Here is a 19,953-nt window from a genome sequence, read left to right as displayed (position 1 = left end):
CTGCAGGGCCCGGAAAGAGCTCCCGGGAGGCAACTGTCTCCATCCAGCTCCCAAGAGGGGCTGGAGGGGAGCTGAGAACCAGCCGCCCCCAGCAGCCGGCCTTGCATAAAACAAAGCCGTGTTTTGGCCTCAGGGACGAGGAACCCAGATAGAAACCACGGTGTGCAGCCTTTGCGTGGGCCTCGGGACGTCTCTGCAGTGACAGGGAAGAGGCCTTCCGTGAGGGTGGGGAGCAGAGAGCAGGACGGACCCCGTCTGACTCGGCCTGAGGGGGGCTCTGGCAGGGGTGTAGGTTCCGTGCTTCCTGCTGGGGAGCAGGGCAGGGCAGAGGGGGGGCCACCTGCAAAAGGGAGGCAACAGCGCCCTCCTCTCCAAGTCGTGTCCTTAACGAGGCCCTGAGAGTCACCAGTGAGGCAGCTCCAAGCAGCTGTTTCTGGTGCGTTGGGACTATTGTCCAGAAGCCCTGCACTCCCAGCCCTCCTGCGGCCTCCGTGGACCGAGAGGGAAAGACACGCAGGTCTAAGACTCTGGGCCTGGCGCTGGTAGCTCGTGGCCAGCCTCTTTTTGTGCCTGGACAGGAGCACCTTATTCAGTGCTCACTGCTGTCCCATGAAGTGGGCATTCTTATTTCCCCAGTTTCGAGACAGGCACAGAGAGGTGAAGCAATCTTCCAGGTTCACAAAGCCAGTAAGTGGTAAGACCAGTGCAGCCTGCTGCATGAGGTCTGAAAAGAACTCACCCAGCTCAGCATCCTGGCACCTGTCTCATGGGTTCCCAGCCAGTACAAGCAGGGATGTGACAGTCCCCCACCCCCAATGCCAGGTCTCCACCCACAGGCCTGCCGCTGGGCACCAGGGCTGCTCTCAGCCTCTATGCGTGGGGTCTGTCACCTCCACGTCTTCCTCCTGAGAAGCTGCTCCCACCCCCTTGCCTTCCTCCTGAGGCCAAGTATGCTGCCAGGCTGCTGGGGCCAATGGCCCAGAGACAACTCATCCCACCACACTCCCTGCAGCATCTGGGTCCGACCCCCAACCCTGGAGCCAGCAAGCTGCTCAGAGCCTCCTAGATGAGGCCTATGGGTTCAATTTAGCATTGTAAGCATATGATAGAAAGAACGTTTGTTAGATTCACAAGTGTGGTTCCCCCTTTCTAGAATGCCTTCCTCCCTCCTTCACATGGTGAACTCCTATTCATTCTTCAAAACCCTGCTCAGATGTTCCCTGCCCACCCATTTCCTCCCACTCTCCCCTTCTAATGTAGGTGTGCCCCAGGGACAACCTCTGTGTTTCTCAGTGGAGAAGTTGAGAGAAGCCTAAATTGCTCCACGTAAGAAAAAAGAATGAAGAGGAAATCTAGAAATGGGCAGAGGCTGGGAAAGATGAGTTGGTGGAAGGAGCTTGGGAAAGGCGGGGGAGAGGGCAGAGATGGCGAAGGGGCCTTGTCCAAGTGCAGAAGGGGGGATGTAACGCTCTCTTCAGTCCCTCCACGAAAACTTCCGTCAGGGCCCCGATACTGGCCCAGGCTTTTGGAGCTGGACTCGCGCTTCCTGTTGTTTTATTATGAAAATGACATTCCAGACGGACTGAACTCAGCAGCGAGGAATATAACATCTGGCTCAAACATGGGTCATGATATTTATCATCTTATGTGGCGGGAGTTCTGAGTGCAGAGAATTTGGGGGCCATTAATTCAGCACCCCATGATGTCAAGGCTCTGGGTGGCTCCTGAGATTCTATCTGCTGTCCTGGCAATAGTCACAGGACGGCCCCACACAACCGACTCCACCAAAGCCGGGGGAGGAAAGATGTGTGTCTCCCTCGACCCCACCTTTTATCCGGGGAGGAGAATAGCAGCCGGATGACCCCTCTTTCCTCTTCCCGGTGCCCTTTGGTCACACTTTGCTTCTGTGTCCCTGCCCAGCTGCGGGGGTGCTGGGAAAGTAAGTATTGACACCTGGAGCTGCCAGCTCTGTTGCCAGAAGAGGACACGCAGGAGGCCTGACCTCTGCAGGGACCCGCTGCCGATGGAGACCTTGTCCCTCTGGGCACCCCCTTTCCCCACCATGTGACAGCCTGGAAGTGTGAGAAACATTCCCTTTATTGAGCCCAAGGTGATCCTGGTAACTGCTCCTTGCTCGGGTCCTGCCTCGTGCGTCTTCCCTCAGCTGCCCCTTCTCCACAGCAGCCCCCGGAGGGAATGCTTTAAAATACAGGGCTGGACCTGTCACTGTCTCAGCCAAAGCCCTTCAGTGAGTCCGCAGTGTCTAGAGGACAAGCTCTAAGTAAGCTTCATGGCATAGCACTGGAGGCTCATCACAGTCCAAGTTCAGCCTCGCCTATCTTCCTTATTCTCCTGCCAATAGATATATTCTTACACCCCAGTTAAAGCACACTGAAGTGTTGTTTTGTTTGTTTGTTTGTTTTAGAGACTAAGTCTCACTCTGTTGCCCAGGCTGTAGTGCAGTGGCACAATTATAGTTCACTGCAGCCTTGAACTCCTGGCCTCCAGTGATCCTCCCACCTTAGCCTCCCAAGTAGCTAGGACTACAGGCACATGCCACCATACCTGGCTAACTTTTTTCAGTTTTTCAGGGACAGGGTCTCACTCTGTTGCCCAGGCTGGTCTCAAACTCCTGACCTCCAGTGATCCTCCTGCCTCAGCCTCCCGAGTTGCTGGGATTACAAATGTGAGCTACTGGGCCCAGCTAAAGTGCTTTTTATTCTTCTGACACTTCTATGCTTTTGTTCAAGTAGTTCTATTTGCCCAGCATTTTCTTCCACCTTCTCTAGCTGGCAAACTCTTACACACCCTTCAAAGCCCAGCTCAGGTGTCACGTCCCTGGCAACTATTCCAGCTGAAGGAGATTACATTGCTTCTTCCTTGGCTCCTGTCATACCCTGTATGGCTAATGCGGCACTTAGCATTGCTTGGCGCATGGTGACTTTCCTACACGTTCATCTCTGCTCGAGGATGGGAAAGTCTATAACGCAAGGATATCTTTTAGTCCTGTACCTAAAGTGGGCGCTCAGTAAATGCTTGCCTCAACCAAAGGCTCACCCTGGGAGCCCCAACTGCCTATCAAGAACCAGCGAAGGGTAGGACTGGGAAAAGTTGTTGTGGGATTCTGTGAGATAATGTTGTGCAGTCCTTGGCTCACGAGAGGTGACCCACGAATGATAGCTGCAGCTGTTATTGTTGCCACTGCCCCTGCCACGTTATTGCCGGATCTGAGCCCTTCCTCTAACTGCCTTCTGCCCTGGTCTCAAGGGTGAGGGGCCAGCCTGCCTGCTGGGTCCCAGAGTTTGCTCTGTCCACGACTTCCTCTCATGGCTGAGAACACGCAGGAAGGATCCTGTCCCAATCATGGGAGGGAGGAAAGGGTGCTGTCCCTCCGGGCCCCTGCCCTCCCGCGGGACAGGTCCTCCCCCTCACTCTGTCAGTAGCTGCGGCAGAGCAGGCTCCGGCCCTCGCCTCTGAGTCGGAGAAACAGATTCCAATTAAGGGACTTGCGGAAAGTGGCCTCATTTTACAGGCAATTGGGTTGTGCATCGAAGCGAGCGTGAGAGTTTACAAGCCGGGCAGAAGGCAGCAGGTCTTGGTGCCACTGCCTGTCCCCGGGCGGCTTCTCCTTCCTTTACTCCACGCAAGCGGAGCGCGAGGGAGGGGCACGCGGGAACCGCGCCCGCCACGCCCAGCGGTGGAAGAAATGTCTGTTCATTCATCTTCTCAAAACCAAGGATGAGGCTCTGGGAAAGCAGGGACCTGCTCTCTCCTGATGTGCTGTCCCCTTCTGTAGCATTGCAGGAGACACTGGGGGACTTTGGGCGGTGCAGAGAAAACAGGACAAGGGCTCCCATGCGGTAGACCTCTGCTCATAGCTGGGATCTCCACGCAGTTGAAAAGTTTCCAGGAAATCACCCTGGGAGCAAGGAAAGAACTTCCCAACACTTCCAGCTGTCACCCGGTGGGGGAGGGTGGCGTCCAGAGGTAACAAGTTCTCCATAAGGAGGGGTCCAGGCAGAGGGGAGGCCTCCTCATTTCCTTCTCATCCAAGCCCTGGAAGTTCAAGTTTGCCGGTGCACCCGATGTCTGCTGAGCTGGGCTCCCCAGACCTGGTGCACAGGAGCCGGGGATTCCTGCCAAGGCTCTGTCACCTGCCCTGCAAGACCCACAAGCTCGGCAGACACATGGGCAGATCCCATCTCACAGCTGAGCTTTGTTTAATCTCAACCGTATTTTGTCTTTTTTTTTTTTTTTCCTGATAGAGCCATTTTTGAAAGCTGAGAATTTCATATAAAAATGCAGGTTGCTGGTTTCTCTTTAAAAGTAGGGCAGTCTGGCAATTCTGGGCTTGTGGAGAAACAATTAGGTGGAGATGAAAACAGGGTCTTTCAATAAAGCCTGATCTCCCAGCAGCCAAAGGACCCACTCCACCCCCCAAAACCCTTCCTGCATTCATTTATATTAACTCTTGCCCCTGAGGACATTTACTTTAGCTTTTAACTGGAAACGGGAGGATTGGCTTTATTTAAGCAGCAAAACTGCTTAAATGAGATAATATATGTAAAGTATTTGGAATGGTGCCTGGCACATAACTAATCCTTAGTTAATAAATATTTGTTGTGCAAATCATCTCATTATTAAAAGGAAAGACCAGCTGGGCACACTAAATAAGGATCCCAGCTCAGAGCTGGCATTTGAGGTTTCAGTTATTTGTGGAATATTCATGGTTTGGCAGGGGGCTATTATAGGAGCCCATGTAATCAGGGAAATTCAGAGGACATAAGAACCACCTTGTAGCCTAAATCCAGAAAAACTAAAGCCAGGTCCATGCTTTGAAGCTGCCATGTGTTCATTTTAGGGAACTAGAAAGTGACGGTGCATTACCCTAAGAGACCCCTAGGAAAACATGAGTGAGTTGACATTCAGAGGGATGACCTTGAACCAGGCTCTTTACTTGCATTTTGTTATTATATCCTCACAACAACCTTATGAGGTAGAAATTAGTATCCTCATTTTACAGATGGGAAAACTATCTTGTGAGGGGAGACAGACATTGAAATGGCCACAAAAATAAATATAAATGAGATAAATTCTCCCTAAAGGAAAGGAACGGGGATTTACAATGGTGCAAAACAAAGAAAATGGGCCTGGTCTAAGTGATCAGGGAATGTTTCTTTAAAGAAGTGACATTTGCACTGAGATCTGAATGACAAATAAGTGTTACATTGGAGAAGGGCAGGCAGGAGGGAAGTATTCTCAATCCCAGATGCACAACTTGAATCACTTGAGGAGCCACAAAAAAAATGTATCATGACCTGGTACTGTGCCAGTACAATTCAATCAGTAGAACCCAGGCACTGGGGTTTTTTAAATCTCAAAGATGAACCACTGAGATGAAATGAAAAGTAAGTGCAAAGCTCATACACTCGCCAACAATAGCAGTTAATAGTTATTGAGTGAGCAAAGTAGATGCTCAGTAATTGGGAGCAGGTAGGAGCATCGGCATCCTTGTTATCATCACTACCTCTGCCTCCTCCAGGTGATTTGGTAAGTCCAATCTCAAAGGAAGGGAGGAAACCTGCCTGTGTTGTATATGTCATATGTCATATCCTGTGCTAAATGCTTTACTTTGTTCCAATTGTCATTTACTGAAACCCACAGAGAAGGAAATATTATTATTATAATAAAGATGAGAAAATTGAGGCTCAGAGCAGGGCACCTATTTTCCCAGGATCAAGGACAGCGCAGGGACCCTCTCCCCAGGGCCATCGGGCCATAGAGACCATACTCTTTCCCCTGACTCCTGCGTCTCCACCCAGAGATGACTCCTGCTCCTCTCTGCTCTCGTTTCCTAATCCGGGTGCCTTGCCTTGCACTGTGTTGCATCGGTCTGGCCACAAAGGAGCTCCGCAGATTGAGCCCTCCTTGAGCAGGTCCTACCATGGTTACGAAAGAGGACCAAGGAAACAAGCTGCCCAGATTCAAGTTTTACTTACTGGCTGCGGGACCTCACACTGTTTAAACTATCTGTGGAATTTCTTTGAGCCTCGGTTTTTGTTGTTTATAATAACAGGGGGATGATATTAGTACCCTCTTCATACATTTGTTGTGAAGATTAGGATGTATGTATTAAGACTAAGTGTAGAGTATTAAGATTAAGTGAAAATTATATGTGCATGTGTATACGTATAAGATTAAGTATGTACGTAAGTATATACACATACGTTTAGAAAAGTACATGAAATAGAGTCAGTGTTTGAGTAATGCCAAGTGCTGTTAATATTATCCCAGGGGCTGGAGTGAGAGGGTCTTTGGAGATTTTACTTCCCAGACCCCAAATTAGGTGGCATCCTGGAAAGGCGCCATCATACCCTCCCCGGGAGACCAAGATAGGGAATTTTCAGAGGGCTCAGGCAGGAAGCTGCTGTCTTTGCTGCCCCTGCAGACAGGAGTGGCAGCAGCCAGGAACCTGGGTTGACCGAGACGGTGAAATGACTGTCAAACCTCTTCTAGGAACAGGATGGAAGGGAGACCCATCTCCCGCCAGCTGCCATGCATGGCCTTGGATGCCGCTAATGCGCGTCTGTCCTGGCTGGGGAGGAAGGAGCCAGGGTTAAGTCCTCAGATAATTCCTAGATGTCCTGGCCTGGGGCCCGGGGAGCCGGCCCTGGCCAGTTGCAGCCAGTACCACTTGTGACCAGAAGAGGGCGGCACAGGCCACAGGCTGGCAGGCTCCTTTCCCAGAGCCAGGCTTTTCTGCCCTGAAATTTTACTGCAAAATCCAGCCTCTTGGGTTCAGTGTCTCCCTGCTCTTCCCTGCTGGAGGAAACCTCCTAGACATTCATCACGGGCAGGAGACATCCTGCCTCGTCCCCATCCCCAGATTCCCAGGTCTGTCTAGATTCCGTCAGCCTGCCTCAAAGCTCCACCGCAAACCACACGTGGGGCTGGCACTCTCGTTGGAGCGCAGAGGGTCCCAGCGCCCCAGGTGCAGACAGCTCACCCCTCGGAGTTTCCTCTTCCTCAACTGCAGAGTGGGGCGGCACAGGGTTGTTTGTGAGCTGTCTGTTCCGTAAGCTCATTCAAGGCCAGGTGCGGAGCTGTCTGTCCTTGACACTCTCCCCCAGGGGGAGGAAGTGTCAGATGACGCGGAAGGTGCAGGCTCCAGGAAAGGACAGGGCTGTGCTTAATCCCAACTAGTTACGTGATTATGGACTTAACCAGCCTCTGCAGAGTCAGAGATAAAATCCCGACCCTGTGGGGTCACAGGAGAATTACGTGAGCACCCAAGTGCACAGAGCCCAGCAAGGTGTGTGGGAAACGATGCTATTATTTTTCAGGCTGTATCCTGCAGAGACCACCCAGAGGACTCTCCTTCAAGAACCAGTTCCCAGAACTCCTCTCCCTTTCCTACATCACCTTCCTGTCTCCACCGCAAGGACCCCCCCCAGTCCCTGAGCCAGACGGGCCCCTTCTTAAACCAGGGCCCGCAGGGGCTATGGGCTGTCCCTCATCCCCACCGGACATCCACACCACACAGCCCTTCCTTGACCGTCACCCTGGCCTTGTCCCCATCTTATGGAGAGTGAAGATGTAGCTTCAAGCCACATTCCAGAACTCTGGGGCCAAGGAGGGGTGGGGGCAGCATCTGCCTCTTCACAGGCCACCCAGGTGGTTCTGGGGCCCACAGAGGTACAGAACCACTGCTCTAGGCAACTCGGAGCGAAATAGTGCTCTGAAACATGAATTAAGGCATGTGAAGGGGACAGGAGAGCCATTATGCAAATTCTGGCCACTCAAGGTTGTTAATTTACGGGACAGAAATAGAACCCAGGTAAAGGGTGCCCATATTATCAGGCAGACAGAAGGCTGCTCCCTAAAGGGCGTGTTCCTGCTCTGCCTGATGAACAGACAGGTCCCAGTGACCAACTCCAGAGAGTGACAGGTCTCCTGGTGGGTTCAGGGCGGCCTCTCGGCCTGAGGCCAGAACTGGGAAGATCCACCTGTCCTGCTCAGTGTCAGCCGTTCTCAGTCTTGAGTCAGCATTGGAACCCCCTGGAGCCTTCTGGAACCCCCTGGAGGCTCCCGGAAACCCAGACAGCTGGGCCCCACCCCCAGAGCTGGTGCAGGAAATCTGGGATGGGGCCAGAGAATTTGCATTTCGACAAGTTCCCAGGTGTTGCAGCTCGCGTGTGCGAGCGCATGTGTATGCGTGTGTGTGTGTGTGTGTGTGTGTGTTCTCCTATCTCTGCTTCCTGCAGTTTCAGCTCAGACTTCCTGACTGGGAATCAGTCTCCAGGCCCCGTCCTCAACCCCGGAGGCCCAGACAACACCAGGAAGGGTGGCAGCCGCCCGCCGCTGCCCCCTGGCATCCACAGAGCCCCTCAACGCCCTTGTTTCCAGACCTCACAACAGCCTCATAGACGGGTTTTAAAAATACATCTGTAGGGGACAAAAGATTTCTTTCCTCATCCACCGCTGGGTTCATAGCTGAGGCAGCTGTAACAAAAGAACAAGTAACAAAAGGGAAGCACACACATTTATTAATGTGAGTTTATGTGAGGCAGGAGCCTTCAGAAATGAAGACCCAAAGAAACAGGGAAACCTGTGGATTTCTAAGCTGCGTTCGCTGAAGAAGCAGGTAATTGTGGAGAAATATAATTGGACAAAGGGTGTGATCTGGTGGCAATAGACCAGGGGGACTTTAGCAAGGTCTGTTTGCCCCGATGCTTCTCTGTGTCCCCGTCTGCAGAGAAAGGACGTACGTTTCCTGCAGGTACGGGGAGAGCACCTCTACAATGAGGGTCTTACGACCTACTGCGGAGGAAGGTCAGGGCATGTTTTAAGGCCTGTTTCAGGGAGGAGGGGCAGAAGGCCAGAGAGCAGCCCTCCTGCCTCCGCAGTTTGCTCAATGCCAAGGCGGCCTGCTCTGGGGCAGTGTGTCCCGCACCCCCGTATCCGCGGCTTTCCGCACAGCAGCCGCTCACGGCCCTGAGTGTGCACGACTCGTCACATCCTCACAGCAAACCCGCAGACCCGCGCTCACCCCTATCTGGGAGACCAGAGACTGGGCACAGAGAGATGGAGCGACCTGCCAAGATTTGGACAGGGCAGCCTGGCCCCAGAGCGGGGGCTTGAGACCCCGTAGGGGACAAATACGCACCTTCAGCAAGCTCAGAGCGAGGAGGGGGCTAGACGGAGCAGGACGTACCCTCGGCTTCAAAGCTGGGTTCTGTCCCGCGTGGCCACCCTGGACAGGGTCTGCGGCGGGAAGGTGGTCTCTGCCCATGCTTTCTCTTACCTCTTCCCACTCTTAGAGGGAACTGCAAGATCTAAAACCATCTCGGTTTCCCTTACCTCGGGGTCTGTGCACAGTCTCTAGTGCCACCTTGCCGTGGATCTCTGGGTCCCTCAGCCCTGTGCCATCAGCTCATGACCCAACCAGCCTCGGGCGCCAAATGAAGAACCTTCCCCAGAGTTGACCCTGAGGTCAAACACCCCCATCCAAAGACTGCCTCAGACATCTCTCCTTCCTGCTCCCATAGCCCCCTGCACATTGTGGTGCCTCAAACTTCTGTGTGGTTGTGTTGTACTCTGTGTGCCCTTGGACACTGTATGTGTGGGCCTGTCCATGCTCTACCTAGACTCCTTGGGCACCTTTCACCATTTCTGAACATTCCTCCCCTGGCTTCTGTGTGCTTTTGCTTCTAACACTCTGCTGGGAGAAAAACTTTTCCTCTATCAGCTTCGGTTCCAGTGATGGGGTGGGGGACTGCAAATTAACTGTCAGTGGACAGATTAACAGGAGAAAAAACAAGTTTTATTCACATGCATGTGGGAGACTGAACAGCTAGGGATAAGGGCTATATACCAACTTACTAAAGCAGGGTGGGGCTGGGGCTTCAGGGGAGAGTATGGAAGGTTGTGACGAGTCCTTTACACGACTTCCTTGGAAGTCAGGGTGTTAAAGGCCAGTCTCCTCCTTGTCTGGAGACTCCCCGAGCAGGGGTGTTTCTGGCAGCTGAATTCTTAGAGAGTGCTGTGTCAGATACGAGAAGTTCAGACAAAATTTCCTTCTGCATCTGCTATAACTCACATTCCCGTGGAAAGTCACATTATGCCATTCTGATGGGTTATTATTCCCACCGAGCCCATAACTGTCACAGCCCTCAGAGCTCAGAGCTCGGGGAGTCCCAAAGCCACTGGCGTTGCACTTCATGGCCAGAGCCTGAAGCACCTGGGAGCTTGTGTCCCACAGTCCCCATCCTTGCCCCTGAGCCAGTGTGTGGGGGCGGGAAGGGACAAACACTGGGTAGCCACTGACCCCTGAGGTTCCTGAATTGGGCCTGAGAGGGCAGGCTTGCTTGGCGCCCCACCCTTCTCCCACGGCCCTTCTTCCCCACTCTCTACCGGTTTCTCCTGGAAGCACGGTCTGGATAAGTCCCTTGCACAGTCTCAGGGTCTGCTTCTGCAAAGCTGGTCTAACGGGGCTGTGCCGTGGCTGAGTCTGCCTCCTGGCTGGAGCCCTCCGCCTGCCCTGCTGTGTGAGGGTGGCCGGAGGCAGCAACCTCGGAGCGACAAGGAGGCAGGTGTCACAGTCGCTGTGATGCCCGGCTCCTCCCTGCCCCCCACCCCTGTAGCCTGTGCTCTTCAGCCCCTTTCCCTCCCCTCTGCCCCCAAACCAGGTCCGTCTACTGCCTCGCTCCCTTGGAGGGGCCTCCTGGTCCGTGGAGTTGGGGCGGGTGTGGCATTCAGCGTCTTCTCCCCTGCTCCCTGTCCCTGTGCTGCCCCATCCAAATATGAAGGACATTTTAATTTCACGCATTGCAGCATTTATGAAGCTTGGCAGGCTACCTGGCAGGCAGGCGCAGGTGAGGAACAGGGCCCCGGGCCGCCTCCAGGCAGGTCCTCTCACCGCCTGCCGCTGCAGCTCGGTCCTGCAGCGTGTCAGGAGGTCTCAGCACAGTGCGCTAGAGGAAGGACAATGTGGCATGTGCCCGCCTGGCGCTCTCAGCTGCCTGTGACAAGGAGACTGATGCTCGCCAGGGCAGGGGGAGGGTTGAGCCCCAGCCCTCTGCAGGGCCACCTAGTGAGCCCTGGGAGCCGTGAAGTGCTGCCCCAGGGGTGGGTTAGCCTGGGAGTCTCGGCCTCAGGACTTCCAGGCTGACAGCACTAAGACTTCCAGCAACATTCTTCTTCCCAGGCTTTGCAGCTGCAGCCCACAGTTCAGCCATGGGAGAGCAGGGGTGGCCCCTTTGTGCCCACCTGGGGCGGGCTGCTGAGTACCGCCTGGGCACAGATGGGCCGCAGCCTCAGGGGGCTTCAAGCGCCAACGAGTGGCCCATTCCCTCCTCACACAGCCAGGGCCGTGCCTGATAGCCCACAGGTGGCAATGGAGGTGTTATGGGCTGCATTGCCCCCCCCAATAATGTGTTGAAGTCTTAGCTCCCAATACCTCGGGATGTGACTGTATTTGGAGGCAGGGTCTTTAAAGAGATAACTAAATTAAAATGAGGTCATTAGGGTGGGCCCTCGTCCAATATGACTAGTGTCTTTGTAAGAGGAGATTGGGACACGGACACACATGGAGGGAAGACCACAGGAAGACAGAGGGCCAGTCGCCATCTGCAAGCCAAGGAGAGAGACCTCAGAGATGATCCACCTACCAACACCTTGACCTCAGACCTCCACCCTCCAGACCTGTGGGGCGATACAGCTCTGTTGTTTCAGCTGCCTAGTCTGTGGTCCCTTGTGATCCAGCAAACTAAAACACAAGGGCCCAGAAAACCACATAGAACATTACGCTCAGGCCCTGGCAGACGCTGCCCTGGGGGCCGTGGAACCCACAGCAGGGGCTTAGTCATTTCACAGATTAGAAAACTGAGGGCCTAAGAGAGGGGACTCCCCGAGGCCATACAGAGAATCAGAGGAAAAGTAGAACCAAAGCAAATTTATTCTCACGTGAGGACCCTGCCCGAGACCCTCCCAGGAGAGCTTTGGAGGTTTCCAGGTGCATCAGGATGCTGAAAGGACAGGTGGAGCTTGTTTCTTGAGGACTCTGCTTTGCCCAAGTGACCAAAACTGCAGCCCAAATTGGCATAAGTAAAACGATAGAGTGAGTGACCAATGAAGAAAAATTGTATTCTCACTGTTAAAGAACAATATTATTCATGACACTTGTTAAAGCGCGGTAAGGAAGACTTTGTCCAAGGGAGCTATTGTGACAGGTGTGGGGCCCACTCAATGGGATTTTGCAGTCGAGGAGAGAGATTGGGCTCAACTCTGAGAACAAACGGGACCATGGAGCCAAGGAGCAGGGTGGGGGCAGTGGGTGGAAAGTGACTAGGAGGAAACGTCAGGGGTGAGCGGAATTCTGGGTAACCAACCTAGCAGGATTTCAGCTGCAGACAGGCCTCAGAAATCGGACATCACCTGGGCAATAGCAGGAGATGAGGAAGCCAATTAGCTGTCAAGGTGATCAGATGTGAAGAGTTAGGGTTGTGCTTAAACTGACTGAACAGGACTTTTGCTAAAATCCGAAAATGCAGAGATAAACGCAGAGGTGCAGAAGTCATACCTAGTTGAAAAAGAGCTCAGGGGAGCCTGGATGGAGTTTGCTCAATGAGAGAATCTTTGTCAGGGCTCACTCACGTAATTAACAAGTTCAAGGGTAGATAAGGCTTCAGGCACTGCTGGATCCAGAGGTCAAGTTTGTCTACAGAACTGGTTTTGCTGCATTTCTTGTCTCTACTTTCTTGTGTGGGCTTCTTTTTCACATGGTGGCTCCTCAAAGTCCTCTTCTCCCCCCACACGGCAAACTGGCCTCTCAGCTCCAGGTCTGGGTCCCACAGCTCACAGGGGTGCCTAGAAGCCTCTGGGGCTTCCTTCTGGTCAAAGAGTTTATGTTACTGTGCCCCCAACCTGATCCAGTTACTGAGGCCAGGGAAATGACACACACCCACTGCCTTTGGCCTGGACCACGTGGTCTCTCCCTGGATTGGGGGTGAAGCCCCTCCAAGGTTTGCCTTCTCAGATTCCTTCGGCACTTCTATCCTCAGAAGGCTGCAGACCCCTCAAATCCGTCAGGACTTGGGAAGGGTTATGGCATATTCATTAGGCTACAGCCCAAAAGATATGAGGGATGTTGATGGGGGTAGAGGGGAGGCATGGAAATCAAGTTTGAAATTGCAGCCTGAAGACTGAAGTATCCTGCAAGCCGTTACAAGTATGAAGTAGAAATTGTTTCTAGAAGGATTGGATTAATGGCTGATGAAAAAAAATGATGATGTTTGGCAGACAACCGTATCTTGGAGGACCCTATGTTCTTTTGGTTCCACTGATTTAGAGAGCTGGCGGGGGCAGAAGGGCTCCAGGTTGGCATTACTCATGTGGGGTGTCAGTGGGGTTCCCAGCTCATCCTAACCCTGAGATTCCAGTTTGGAACCTTGACATTGACTCATTCTATCCCTTGCCCATCTTCAGAACTGCTCCCCTCCCTGCACTTTCTCCATCTCTTTATTATTTATAGACAGAGTGTCACTTCCATTAGGTTGTGAGCCCTTTTGAAGGCAATTCTCACGGCTCGGTCACGGAGGTGGGCCCAGGGTTTCCGTGATAATGCTTTCCTCGTTAGTTTACTGCCGCTGCTTTTTTCTCCATGTGTTCGGAGCAGAGTCCACCTCTCATCATAAAGCTATAAGTGGCCCATGCCCTCTGTCCCAGGCTCCCTGGCATCTGTGGTGAGCTGTGGTGAGCACAAGTCGATCAAACCCTCTGTCCTGGGGTTTGAATTGGAAGTTATGACTTGAAGACTTGGGAACCAGGCAGGACCCGTGTCTGCGAAGGCAGTGACACTACATCTAGTTCCCAGGGCCGGCATCCAGAGTTCAGCCTCAGCGCTGCTGACCACGCAAGCCACCACATCGGTGCCAGCTGCCAGGATGGTGGCATCTTCACAGGAGCAATTGTGCAATGTTATTTCATGGGTTGCTTCCGGCTCATAGCCTCCGAGTTGATTTTAGTCTCTCAGAGACTCAGTGAGCCAGCTAATGTCACTTAATCGATCCCGTTTCCGCTCAGATGAGCCAGGCTTAGTGTTTGTTGCTTACAAATGAGACCTTGACCGAGACAAGTCTTGAGTTTCCAATCAGAGTCATCCATATTCCCTCTCACCTTGAGGGTTGCACATGTCATCTCTTCCACCTGGAGCAGTCACTCACCGTCCTTTTCGTCCTGGATGACTCCTCACCCGTCCATCCAAGTGTCAGGCTCTTTGACTCTTCCCCTGAGAAGCCCTTGGAGATCACCCAAGCCTGGGCTCCCACAGCACCCTGTACGTTCCTCTGAGTAGCACCCGCCCCACTGGATTTTGACTCTTTACTTCTGCAGCTTCCTACTATTCTGTGAGCCACACGAGGATAGAAACTGCAACGATTCCATCCTTGTATAGTGGTGCATAATGTCGTGCCCAGCCTATCGATACTGTTGAATGACCAAATGGATGGCTGGAACCGTCTCAGGCCAGCGCAATTCCCAGCAGAACCCCCACTATCCTGCCTGGCAGCCTGGGGCAACATACATTTTTGGGACCCAGGACAATTGCCCTGTTCCAGAAACTCCCTGAATGGTGTTGCCTCATTCATTTCTACCAGCGTTTCTGTGTATTTCCCATATGCCAGGCCTGTGCACTTTCAACGCCCACGTTTCGGATCCCGCAGGTGAAAGCCCTTACCCTGCTGCTCTCCCTCGTCTCTGCCCAGAGGAGTGGGGAGGCACCTGCAGGAGGGGCTGTTTGCTCCTGGGAGAAGTGTGGGCCCGCTGCAAGCTGTGTGAGCGGGCGGTTTGCCACGGTGACGCTTTAATGGTGAGAGTGGCCCAAGGAACACTGACCACCAAAGGAGCAAGTACCAAGGAAGCACCTTTTTGTCTGAACAGTTTTCAAGAATGGGCGAGTGGAAAAGGCACTGCAGACGGGTAATAGCGCCTGAGCTGGCCTCAGCCCATCCAAGGCCTGGTCCTCACTCTCTCCCTCCAGTCACAGGGAAATAAAGCTGCACTTTGCAGTGATTCATCACTGTTCTGACATGTCTGGCTTTGGTATTTACTGCCCTTTACCCAGCACCCTTCACGTGCCACACGCCTTAACGGACACTGAGAATATACTGTCTCAGCCTGAAAGCAGCCCCTCACAGTGACCGCTCCCATCTTGCAGACGAGGACACTGAGGCTCAGAGCATTTACACGACCTGTCTGGGGTTGCACAGCTGGGAATACAGAGGCAGCACTTCGCTTCATGCTTAATTCAGGCTGGTGAATTCTCCCTGTGCTGTTAACGTGGGCACAGTGGCAATTGCATCCCCTGGAGAAAGTTTTCTCCAAAATGAGACACCAAGCTTCTCCTATCTTGTCTGCATAATATTTTATTGCCATCTATTTGGAAGATAGGTCACAGTTTGACTTATTCATTCATTCAAATGCACATAACAAATTCTAACCTTTAGTGCAAAACCAGCAAGCCCCACACTGGGTGCTTTGGACCCAAAGTTGGCACACGTGCCAAGTTCAAAAAGCTTCTCCATGATCACTGAGCTTCCAGTCCTTTTCCTCCACTGTGAAAAGTAGCCTTCCCTTTCCAAACTGTGCTTTGAGCCCTGGCATTGACACCCTGAGCTCCACACACCCTTGGCCCGCAGTTTTGTGAGGCCCAGGTGAGCCACGGTGTGCAAAGAGTCCAGCACAGAGCCTGGCACCGGGAGGGCCCCAAGGAGCCCAGAGGAAAGCAACAGGGGTCCTGAACCAGGCTGCCTGGGGTCGAGCTCCTACGCCGCCTCTTAGCAGCTGGAGGGTCTTGAGCAAACTGCTTAACCTCTGTATGCTTCAGTTTCCTCACCTATAATTTAGGGCCAAGGAAAAAGCACATGACATAGGGTCATTGCGAGGATGAAATAAAGTAGTCCACGTACGGGGTTGAGAGCAGTGTGCGTGTGCACGCTAAGGGCGAGTGCACGTCAGCCGGTGTTAGAAGTAGCAGCAGGGCCGGGGGCTTAAAAACGGCAGTTCTCTCCACCCTGCCTTCATGCCCCGCCCCTTGCAGTCTCTGCTCCTGCTTTGGTAGCGAGAAGCAGCTGTGTAGGGCCTGGGTCTCTACTCACAGGTCAAGATGTCCAGTTCTGCCACCGACGCCTACCTTCCTTTCTCCCAGTCGCTCTGTAAGTGTCTCCTCGTGTAAAACATAAATCAGACCGTGTCACTCCCTAGCTAAAAACCCTTCCATGGCTCCCTATTACTCGCCATAAGGCTAAATTCTGCCAAGACTCCTCTGAAGGGCTCGCAAGGCCTCTGGTCTGGCTCCTGCCTGCGGGCACCCTCCCCACTCACTCCTGCCTGCGCGCACCCTCCCCACTCACTCCTGCCTGCGGGCACCCTCCCCACTCACTCCTGCCTGCGCGCACCCTCCCCACTCACTCCTGCCTGCGGGCACCCTCCCCACTCACTCCTGCCTGCGGGCACCCTCCCCACTCACTCCTGCCTGCGCGCACCCTCCCCACTCACTCCTGCCTGCGGGCACCCTCCCCACTCACTCCTGCCTGCGGGCACCCTCCCCACTCACTCCTGCCTGCGCGCACCCTCCCCACTCACTCCTGCCTGCGCGCACCCTCCCCACTCACTCCTGCCTGCGGGCACCCTCCCCACTCACTCCTGCCTGCGGGCACCCTCCCCACTCACTCCTGCCTGCGCGCACCCTCCCCACTCACTCCTGCCTGCGGGCACCCTCCCCACTCACTCCTGCCTGCGCGCACCCTCCCCACTCACTCCTGCCTGCGCGCACCCTCCCCACTCACTCCTGCCTGCGTGCACCCTCCCCACTCACTCCTGCCCCGGTAAACCACTCGCGCTCTCAGATCTCAAGCATCCAGGCTTTGACCCGGCCGTTTCCCCCACCGGAAACACTCTCCCTTCTCTTTCTCTGGGCAACTCTTATTTGTTTTTAAGGCTCCTTGACAGCTCAGCTCTTGCAGGAAGTCTCCCCTGGCCACATAGGGTCCTTTCACCGTGTGGCTGGTGACATCCTTGTGAATCGCAAGCCGAGAGCTCACCACCCGCGCCTGCAATGGCCTCTCCTGGACTGTGGCTGACTCATTGGTTGCTGTAGTCCCATCACCTGACACTTGCAATGGAGCAGGTGCTTCATAATACTTGGAAGAATGTGTGCGATTGCTGAGAGCATGGGTATGAAGAAGCGGTTCATGACCTTGAAGAAGCTTATCATTAAGAAAGAGACAAGCATCTCAGATAGACAGGAGCTGGCCTGGTCCTCACTGGCCCTCATGTTCTCCTCTTGAACACATGAACAATTTCACAGAACCTCAACATCAGACAGGGCCATTCTGACCGTGGTGGAGCAAAACCACTTCATAATCGTATGTGACATGAACATTGCCCAGACCACAAAAAGACCAAACATCCCTTCTTTCTGGCTAATAGCAATGACTGCTGCGTGTTTACCAGTAACGGTGTTAGCCTTGCTCTATTCCTTCTGCCTCACAGATAAGATTTAGAGAGATACCCCGTTGTAGAACCAGCCCTGCTGCCTGACAGCATCTAACCCAAACCTCCCCAAAGTCGCCTGACACAAGTGCAAATCCTTAGTTAAATCTTTTCTAACACCTCTTACAGACAAACCTCTCCGTTCCCCACGGTGCACATTCTCCTTGCTGCGATGAGTCCACGAACCCCACGCTGTTCAGCTCCAGGTGTGTGCCTGCGGGTCTTTGACTAAAGGGCATTGACACCATCTAGATCCTGGAAACCTGAACTTGGAAAAATACTTAATTTACAAATCTCTGCCAACTAATTGATGGTGAGAAATGTATTTCTGATAGGGAGCATCTTCTAGAGTAGGCAGCCTTGAATATACTAGGTGCTTTCTGGAGAGTCACCTCAGCTTCCCCTCCACTCTGTGTGTGTGCGCGTGTGTGCGTGGGTGTATGCTGTGTGTGCGTGTGTGTGCATGTGTGTTCGGGTGCATGTGTGCGTGGGTGGGGGTGGGGACGACAGAAGTTTTGCTGTTCTAAGTGTCTGTGCCTGGGTATGTCTCATCCAGAGGGGCGTCAGCTAACATTCCAAAGGAACGTTATAATTGGATGATTACAACTGCTTCCAGGCGAGCAGGGAGCAGACGTTGTCTATCCCAGGAGCTGCCCTGCCCAGGGCCTGAGCTGGTGGCTGTTGTCACGGATTGCTAACTGCACCCAAAGCCATCCTCAGAAATGCCAAGAGGTATCACTCCAATCCAACGCACATCACTGTGACCCCATCTGCATTCCTCAGTCCTGCTTCCTGGGGAAAGATCCAGAGGGACACCGGGTTGGTAGCACTGGGACTGAGAATAGAACAGTTCGGGCTTTGAGTGCAGAGTGGAGACACAGGACGTGGTGACTGGCTCCTCTCTGACAGTGGCTAGGTGACGGGCTGAATCACTCGCGTGGAGTTAGAATGGCAACAGATGGCAATTGTGGAGGATGATTGATTTTCCTCTTCAGACACTCAGAGAATCTTTACCGGGAAGACTAAAGTCGCAGTAAGGCCTCTCTTCCGCACCTGGTGTGTGTGGCCGCAGAACTCCGACGTGAAACTCAGAGGATGGTGGTGGCGACAGGCACCTCAAACCCCCGGTTCTGAAGCTCAGCCTGGAATGGGGCCTCACAGCCGCAGAGACAGCTCCGGAGGGGAACGTTAGGCAGGGCGGGATCGATGAGGAAGTTCCATTTGGGGCCTCCTGTCACTTCCCATCCACAGGCCGAGCTGACATCTGCGGCTGTGCAATTGTCACCGTCTCCTTTGCTTCTCAGGAAAGCAAAACTTCACGACGCTTTTTATCAAACCTGCTTTTTGCCATTTCTTCTCTCCCCACCGCGGGCCGTGAGCTTCGCTCCTGACGACTGAGTGAACTGTTACGCTGTCAGTTATTTATCGGAGTAATTCTTGATGAAATTGCAAATATAATTGAATTTTCTGAAAACCAGGAATTCAAATGAGGCGACAACAGAGGAAACAGCGTGATTAAGGAATTGTTATTCGCTCGTTGTACATCATTACCGCCCAGAATTCATCGCTGGATCGCTCGCAGATGGAGTCGCTGAACTATGATTATATTTTAGAAAATGAAAGAAGACAAATCTAAAAAGGCAATAAAACAAATTAGGAGCCTGCTTGAAGAACAGGATTATTACTGATTAAGTATATTTGGCATCAAAAATGTGCCTCCACTTTGGCAGTTTAAATTATACATCCATGCAGTCAACACTTTTGCTGGTCTCGAAATTCTTTGTTATTTTGGTCTTCTAATCACATCCCCCTTCACCCTCCAAACTGACAGTTTGAAAGAACATTAGAAATGATTTTTTCAGAAGGAGGATTTGCTCTCAAAATGCATTTGCACTCTGCAGCCATTAAAAGGACAATCTCCCAGTCGCTCAGTTTCTCAATTTAACTTTAAAGGAAAGTGGCCTTATTAGAGGAAGCGGCCTCTGTTTCAATGTGATGGTCTTTGTCACATCTTCCACTGTCCTGGTTCAGTGCGGAATGATGGGGACAGGCCATCTGCGATACCTGCAGCCACCACACTGGCACAGACAGCAGGTATACTTCCAGGCACCGTTTAGGAGGGTACCACATTCCCGGTTCCAGTTTGCTTTTTAAATGATCTGAAAGGAATTTGGGGGCATATCTTTTGGAAAGCACTGGAGTAGAAGTAGCGGACAGATCCTAAATCAACTGCCAGTTACCCCTGCCATCTGGTGTTTATGCCTTTGTATAATGTCCTCCACTTGAAGGTAGACGAGACCTGTGACTTGTTGCTAATCAACAGACTATGGCAAAGATGATGGGATATCAATCCTTTGATTATTTACATTATATGACTCCATTATGCTCGAAGATTCATGCCAG

General features: G+C 52.9%; 1 protein-coding gene across 2 annotated transcripts in view; it reads left to right on the top strand.

The window, feature by feature from the left end:
* KCNIP1 (potassium voltage-gated channel interacting protein 1) overlaps positions 1–19,953 on the top strand; it is a 304,488-nt gene that overhangs the window by 57,858 nt on the left and 226,677 nt on the right. The window lies entirely within an intron of this gene.

Source organism: Eulemur rufifrons, chromosome 10 (genome assembly GCF_041146395.1).
Source record: "Eulemur rufifrons isolate Redbay chromosome 10, OSU_ERuf_1, whole genome shotgun sequence".
Taxonomy (NCBI): Eukaryota; Metazoa; Chordata; class Mammalia; order Primates; family Lemuridae; genus Eulemur; species Eulemur rufifrons.
The sequence above is the reverse complement of the archived record's forward strand: the minus strand, read 5'-3'. Positions and strand labels throughout refer to the sequence as shown.